Genomic DNA, 8,037 nt, shown 5'->3' with positions numbered 1-8,037 from the left:
TCAGCACTGCAACCAGCACTACACTCAGCAACATCACTGTCTGCAACACAGTCAACCGTTTGAACACTACTCATTGGCCCTCAATGCTCTTGAGAACTTCCCCTCGACTGAATCCACCTCATTCCTGTCACCTGGCCCTGGGCCCAGCCTCCTGCTCCCAGTCCAGCAGCCCCCAGCTTCCTTGGGCACAGTCTACATTTAACACATGCTCCCACCCCTCATCCCACCCCTGTCAGTGCCCTGAATACAGATCCTCAGACCCCAGAGGGACTCAGGAGAGGGTCAGGTGATATGGATCCCCAGAGTCCATACCAGACAGACATGGCCCTGGCATTGTCCTTTCTGAAGCCTCTCTATACCTCAAATCTGGATTTATCTGTCACCTGTCCCATGGAGAAAATGTTTCCAGATAACTGGCTCAGGACCCCAGTGGTCTGGGTAAGGGTATCTCTTGAGTTTCCTCCACCCCTAGGGTGATCCCTCCCTCCCCCACATCCCTGCCCCTCCACCATCCCTTCCCATCTGCTCCCAATAACTCCGCTACCACCTCCCAGCATGCCTTTCACCTCCTAGCCCCCGGGAGGGGGAGGAGACACAACACCCCAGTCCTGGTCCCTGACTCGGGGTGTTAACGAGGAACAGGTTTTCACCCCAGCTGTGGACCGGGCCCTGAGATGGGAGTTTCCTCCCTCCTGCCTTCTCCTTTATTCTTCAAATGGCCCAATTTCCCCCACAGATGCTGGGGATTGAGGGGAGAGAGGCAGGTGGAGAAAGTGAAGACTTCTTTCTTTCGTGGAGGTGACAGGGAGGGGAGGGGAAGGTGGGAGAGCCCGGCGAGGAGAGGGAGGCATGAGGGGCAGCAAAGGAGGCGGCTGAGGGGCCGTGGTCCAGAGGTGAGAGGCCAGGTCAAACAGAGGACAGAGTCACAGTCCTGGTGGGGGCAGACCTAGGGGAAATTTGGGCAGTGAGTCCCTTGCATCCCAAGACATCCCAGCCCTCTGTCTCAGCTCCTGCCTCACCCCATCCTCCACCTGCCACAAGCCCTGGGCCAGGAGTCTCTCCCCCAAAGTCCCCAAGGGAACCCCACCTCCAGGACGACCCACCGCCCCAGGGCACCAAAGCCATCCTGCAGGGCACAGGTATGCTCGCTCACCCAGAGCCCTGCGTCTGCCTCCCAAGGGCAGATCAGTCTCATTTGTCTGCCCTCCTTGCACAAGCTCTTGTGCCCAGCACACACTCGATAAATCCTCATTGACTGAGTGAATGAATGAATGAAAGAACTGCACTCATACAGACTGGCAGCCTGGGAGACAGAGCAAGGAGCCCCGTGTTCTGCTCTCCCCTACTGGGCTGTGCAGACTTAGGCAGCTTCCTTGCTATCTCTGGCCTCGGGGTGGGGGCGGTGGGGGGTTGGACTAGATCAGCTAGGAGTCGGGGTGCTGCTGTCCCCCCTACATGGTAGGATCTGAAGTGCTGAGGCTGAAAGGTGCCCAGGAACTGCTTTACTCAGCTGTTGGGGCACTTCTGGGAGGGGGTTGAGCTGACTCTGCAGGTGGCAACCTAGGTGGGAGGGAGGGGACAGAGCAGAGCTACTTCTGTAGGAGTAGCTACAGGAGTAGCTACAGGGAGGAGGCTACTGCTGAATCCATCCAGCTTCATGTGTGGACCAAGACTGAGTCCACACATGTCCATAGCTTCATATTCAGACCGACCTTGACCCCCAGGAAGGAGAAACTCCCCAAGTGCTGGCTTATTGGTACAGGATGTATCAGTGCCTGGGGCCATCCAGTTCTTGGTGTCTGACTGCATTCCCTCCTGCTGTCTGATCTACTAATTCAAAGGATCAGACAAGAACAGAGAGTACAGGAAGGCTGCCCTGCTGCTCTTCTCTGTTCCCCCCCGGTTCCAAGAAGCCATGTGTTTAGGGACATACGTCCCACCACTCAGCCACTGTGGGCACATAAGGACTCATGGCGCACACTGTCTGTGAGATAATAGAAAATATACATTGGTTTCTGCCCCCAGTTCCTGGCCTAGAACTCCTGAAACCCTTGTAAATTCTTAAGTGATTAGAACACTAGCAGCATCTTTTGTTCTAATGAGGAAACTCTGAGTGAGCTCCCAAATGCCTTCTTGATGGGGCTGATCACCGGAAAGACCAAACCATGATCAGAAGCTTGGAATTTTCAGCCCCATCTCTCATCTTCCACAAAGAGAAAAGGGGCTGGCAATGGAGTTAAAAAGTGAGCATGCCCACGCAGGGAAGCCCCCATACAGCCCAACAATATAGGGTTTGGAGGGCTTCCAAGCTGGCAAGCAAAATCACACACAGAAAGGATGTCACCCCTCAACTGCACAAGGACCCACTCCTGTACCCTCCCAGACTTCACCCTAAGTGTCTCTTCTTCCAGCTGTTCATCTGTATCCTTTATAATGTCCTTTAATAAACTGGACAACATAAGAAAATATTTCCCTGAGTTCTGTGAGCTGCCCTAGCAAATTAACCTCCAACCTGAGAAGGGGTGTCATGGGAACCTCCAATTTGTAGCCAAGTTGAACAGAAGTTGTGGGTAATCTGGAGATCTACTACTTGTAATTGGCATCTGAAGTGGGGTGGGAACAGTTTTGTGGGACTGAGCCCTTAATCTGTGGAATGTGACACTGTCTCCAGGGAGATGTGCTATGATGTGTGATGTGTTCAGTCGCTCAGGCATGTCCGACTCTTTTCGACCCCATGGACTATAGCCTGCCAGGCTCCTCTGTCCATGGGATTCTCCAGGCAAGAATACTGGAGTAGGTGGCCAGGCCCTCCTGCAGGGGATCTTCCTGATCCAGGGATTGGAACTATGTCTCCTGCCTTACAGATGGATTCTTTACCCACTGAACCAGGTAGATAGTATCAAAATTGAATGAAATTATAGGACTTCCACCTGCAGACAGTTGCTTGGTGTGGGGGAAGCCTCCGCACATTTGGTGACTAGAAGTATCAGAAGTATTGTGTGTGAACAGTAAAGAAGACTCACAGAAGAGACGCTGGGCATTTCCCTTGCCCAGAAGTAGACTGAACTGGGTTCTTCCAACACTCTCTCCAACATTCGCTGCACGTGTGCACAGCACACCTAGTGGATCAGGTCCTGAGCATGGCAGGGGCCATGCCTGTGGTGCTTGGTTAAGGGTCACTGCTGGGCAGGCAGGCCTGGGTGGACCCCACAGCTGAGGCCCCTACCACCTCACCTGGGTCAACACAGTCATTTTGTAGAAGGAAAACCATCTGTGCTCAGCCCTTGCCCTTATCCCTCAAAGCCCTCTCCCCACCATCTCTTTATCCTCCCTTCTCAACAGCCCCCTCCCTCCTACATTCCTGGTGGAATAGTCTACTTGTCACCCCACTGAGAAGGTCCTCTAGGATCCCAGAGACCCCACTGAGAACTCAGAGTTTCATGCCCCAGCCACACAGAAGGCTGGGATTCTGTGTGCTGAGAAGACCATAAGAACTTCCCAAGGCCCGGCTGCCTCTGGTCCAGGGTGCCCTTGCCAGACCAAAGGAGGAAGCAAGAGGCAAGCCAGCATCCCACTCCCAGGCTCTCCATGGAGGGAGCGGTCTCCAGGGCAGAGTGCCGGCTTCATATGGAGGGGGCAGATTCCAGAGCTCACCTTCTCTGCTGTTGGTCTCTGCTCAGGGAGCCTGCTTACTCCTCAGAGGGCCAGAGGAGCCCGACACTGTTCAGAAAAGCCTCTCCTCTGGGCGACTCCTGCGGTCACTTTAAACCAGGAGCCTTAGGAGGGCAGTGTGCACCTCCAAAGGAGTGGTGCTCTGGTGGGCAGACAGAGGCTTTCTCAGAACCCCTGTAAACCCAACACCTCAAGTGGGTCACCTCCTCCAGGAAGCCTCCCTTTTCATGGGGAAGGAACTCTCCCATGGCTCCCCTATCAGAGTGTGTCTCTTAAAGGAACAGGCCTGGCCATATAATTCACAGGTCCCAGAACAAAATTAAAATGAAGGGTCCCTTATTTATTGTGTGCTCCAGAGACTGCAGTCGTGTCCAATTCTGTGCAACCCTATTGACTATAGCCCGCCAGGCTCCTCTGTCCATGGGATTCTCCAGGCAAGAATACTGGAGCAGGTTGTCATGCCCTCCTCCAGGGAATCTTCCCAACCCACAGATTGAACCTGCATCTCCTGTGTCTCCTGCATTGCCACTGAGCGACCAGGGAAGCCCCTTATTTAAAATTTGTTAGGAATTTCAAGGCAGTGACAGCAGAAAACTAAACCAAGCTTGGGGTTCTTCTCAGCACGGAGCTCAGGGCACAGGTCACCTGCCTGTGAAGCTGGCCCTGTAAGGGAGAGACAATGCCTCTCATCCGACAAGGTAAGGGGCAAACAACTGAGAGGCCAAGAGAAGAGAAGTGAAAGACGCCTTGAGATGAGCAGGGTAGGCCCTGGGCAGGAGGAGGGACACACAGTGTCACCTCTGGAAACAATGTGGCCTTCACCAGCAGCAAGGCTCCTCCACGGGGCCCCGAGGCCAGGCTCAACTCTGAGATTCGTGCTCTGCAGAGCGAGCGCTGGCAGGAACTCAAGTGGGAGAAAGTTGAGGCTGCGGAGGTGGCCGTGGTGGAAACATCTATTTTTACCCTGGTGGGGAGGCAGGTCAGTCGTGGCTTTGAATGAGTCCCAGAGAAGCCACCATGGGGCCCAGTGAGGGCCTGGGCTGGGACTGCTGTGGGGGAGTAAGGAGGAGGGTGGGCAGCCCAGGGTAGCTGAGAACCATCCAAGCAGCCCACCAAGCAACCACAGTTACCCCTGCCTCAGGCCAAGGAACAAGAGAGCCTGCATGGAAGGGACTATCCTACCCTGCTGAGTGACAGAGTCTGGTCCCCACCCCCATGCCCAGTTCTGCTCAAGGATCACTGCCTGCCTCCCCAGGTCCTCGAGGATACTCTGGGCCATCAAAGTCAGGAGAGCAGAAGGAGAAAGCAAGGGTCTCAGCTAACTTACATGATAGGAAAGGCCTGCCCAGTCACCTTCCGTTGGAAGTGGAAAGTGGGTTATTCTTTAAATAAGGAGCTGGGAGAAGTGGTCACAAAGCCGGTGAGTGAAGCTCAGGTTGGGGAATCTGGGACTCTGTGCCAACCTGGCACAGTGCCCTAGTGGCCCCCACCCAGCTCCTGGGTGAGGCTGGCTAGTCTCTGCCAGCACCTCCAGCAGCCCTCCCCCAAAGGTGGATGCTGTGTGCTGAGGTGTTTATGTTACATTAACCCAACCACGCTCATCAAGACAATTTGTGGCTCCCCCTGAGTGAGGAAAATTCAAGCACCTTTTTATGCCAGGCCAGGCTGGGCTCCTGGCCACAAACCCTGGACCACTTCTGACTCCTGGGTTCCCTTGGGCCACTGCCAGCATGGAGGTGGAGGAGGGACACCCCCACTTGGCTCAGCTCTGCCCGCCCTGCGGGGCTGCCCTCAGGGAGACAGGCAGTTGGCCCCTCGGGCAGCCTGAGCAAGAGAAGAATGTGGTCCCCTCCATCCGCAGCAACTTTAGTGCCGCGCCCAAAGGCCACAGGCCCTCTCCTTCTGTGGTATATGCACCTCAGCAAACACTTCTACATGCTTCCAACCACTTAACATTTATTATCTGGTTTAATCCCAGGCCCAGTTTCCCATCCTTCTTCCCTGTCACACCTTCCAGGTGGGAACGCTGGGACCAGAGGTCCTTGGGGCAGGAGCTGCCCCGGAGGCTGGGGCAGAGATGGAGAGGAGAGAGGTGAAGGGGGTGTCCACACATGGCTCCCCCGTGCCTGTCCCAACCAGCCCTGGGGAGGGGCGGTGTCACCCACATCACTGCTCTGAAGCCAGGGGCCCTTGGAGGTGAGCGGTGCACTGCCTGTGCAGCCTTCTGAGGAGAGAGGCAGATCTGGGCTCCCCCAAAGGCATCCCGTTCTTTGTAGGTCTTCTGGGCACCCCTCAGGTCATCCCCTAAAGTCCTGCCTGCTCTCTGGGGCCCCACAGATTTGGATCTAATTCATAAAAACCACAACAACCCGGGTTCAGACAGTCAGGGGAGGAAAGAAGGGCCTGGCCCCAGTGTGGGGAGGTGCGGAGAAAGGGGGCTGCAGACAAATGGTTTTTACACTTTGAGTTAATGAGGGTCAGGCAAGGGCACCCACTGGCAGGAGGGGATAAATGAGAGGAAAAGTAATGGGGGGGCAGGAGGAGGAAGGGAGATGAGGGAGGGAGCAGAACACTTGCACAGCCATAAAAAGCTCCTACAGACACACACTCACAGAAAGCACAGGGCAGCCCTACACAAGCTTCCTGAGCCCCGCTGGGGGCCAGGCCTGGTACTGGAGGCCGGGGGGCAGGGGTCTCCAAACCCTTTGATAGCACTAAAAAATCCGAACACTCTCAACGTATGGCTATTTATCTCTCCATAAATTGCAACTGCCGTGAGCTGATGTTTAGGACAAGGTTCACTGGTACAGGCCTAATTTCAACTAGTTCTCGCAGTATCTCTGTTTGTGTCACTGACTTCTTGTCAGATCTGATTAACTCCTCGTTGGTTTGAGTTTGTTTGTTTTGCTTCCTCATGAACTGTCAGTTGAGCTCTTGCTGGGCTAGGAGATGTGTGTACCCATTCTGTCCGGCATTTTTGCTTTGCATTGCTAGCTTCTTTTCGATCTGTTTTTCTTTTCTGTCTGCTTTGTTAACTTATCTTTAGTCAGAGTGTTTTCAGGGAAGGAATCTTTCTAAGCCAAGTGTCCTCTTTGTGAGGGTTACTTGAGATAAATCCAGATAATGTAATCTATCAATTCTCTTCACCAAGCTCACACCAAAAGCTAATACACACAAAACCCCGATAAACAACAGTGATGCTTCTAATACCCCATGACATAAAACCCTTGCCCAACTGCCATACAGCATAAATGAAGTTCAAGATCAATCTGAACACTGCAAATTAGGCAAGAGTGATGGCGATGATTTTATAAATATTTTCTTCCCACACCCCAGTGAAGTATGGTGCACATCCTGAAGTATATGGAGACCCACTGAGGCATAGGGGAAGGCATAAGTGATGGTGAAGACAATTTATTTCCCTCAAAGTCTTAGCCTAAGGAGAGAGAAGAAAATGTAAAAGAAGTATTTTAAAACTGAGTATCTATCAAGTGTCACACTCTGCATTCCTGGCCTCTGGACCTCACATGCGCTCTCCAAAGGGGGTCTGATGACTCCACATTTGGTGTGTGTGGAGCAGGGAGGAGGCCTGCCCCATGTCTCACAGATGGTGGTGAGAGAATCCTGAGAGCTGGCAGTCAAGTTCAGGCTGACCCCAGGAACCAGTGGGATGGTGAGCAGCAAGTGTGAAGGCTCTGAGCGAGACACAAACTATGACAGCAACGTCCCTAAGCCTGTCAGGGTAGAGAAACCAGAGACAGCTTCACGAGGAGGCAAGAGGGGTTCGGACCATCAGTGACACTTGGACAGCGACCCTTTCCATACGGCACTCCATTCCCCTGGGTTTCCTCCCCTTTCCCACCACCACCAGCAGCAGCTTTCCTGCAAGGCTTTGGGAGCACCTGTATTCTGCAGACTCTCAGGACCTTCAGCTCAGGGCAGGAGATCCTGGGCTCCCATGCCCCTCCCTGCTCTAGGACTCAGTTCCCCTCCTACCCATCCCCTTCACTCCCTGCCCCAAGCCTGCTGTGGACAGGCTAGAGGTCTAAAGTTTCCTTTCTCCAGAAGCAGCACTGTTTATGGACACCTGTAGGGAAAACACAGTCTTCTTAGTTAAATCCGGTCTCCTCGGTCTTCCTAGTGACTCTACCTGGGCTTGGGGATGCCTAAAGGGCTCCTGATCCCTTCCTTCCGAGAAGGAAGCAGAGACCCACCCACCAGCTCAAACCCCTGTCCTGACCTCTGGCATCCAGAGGTGTCTTACCCTGCGTCATATCTCAAGAACTTTCCAGACACTTCAGATAGCCTCCTAGAATGGCTAGGGAAAAACCTTGTGGACAAGGTGCTCAAAGAGGGGGTGGGGGC

Source organism: Giraffa tippelskirchi, chromosome 4, assembly GCF_054371585.1.
Source record: "Giraffa tippelskirchi isolate mGirTip1 chromosome 4, T2T-mGirTip1v1.2.pri, whole genome shotgun sequence".
Lineage (NCBI taxonomy): Eukaryota > Metazoa > Chordata > Mammalia > Artiodactyla > Giraffidae > Giraffa > Giraffa tippelskirchi.
The sequence above is the reverse complement of the archived record's forward strand: the minus strand, read 5'-3'. Positions refer to the sequence as shown.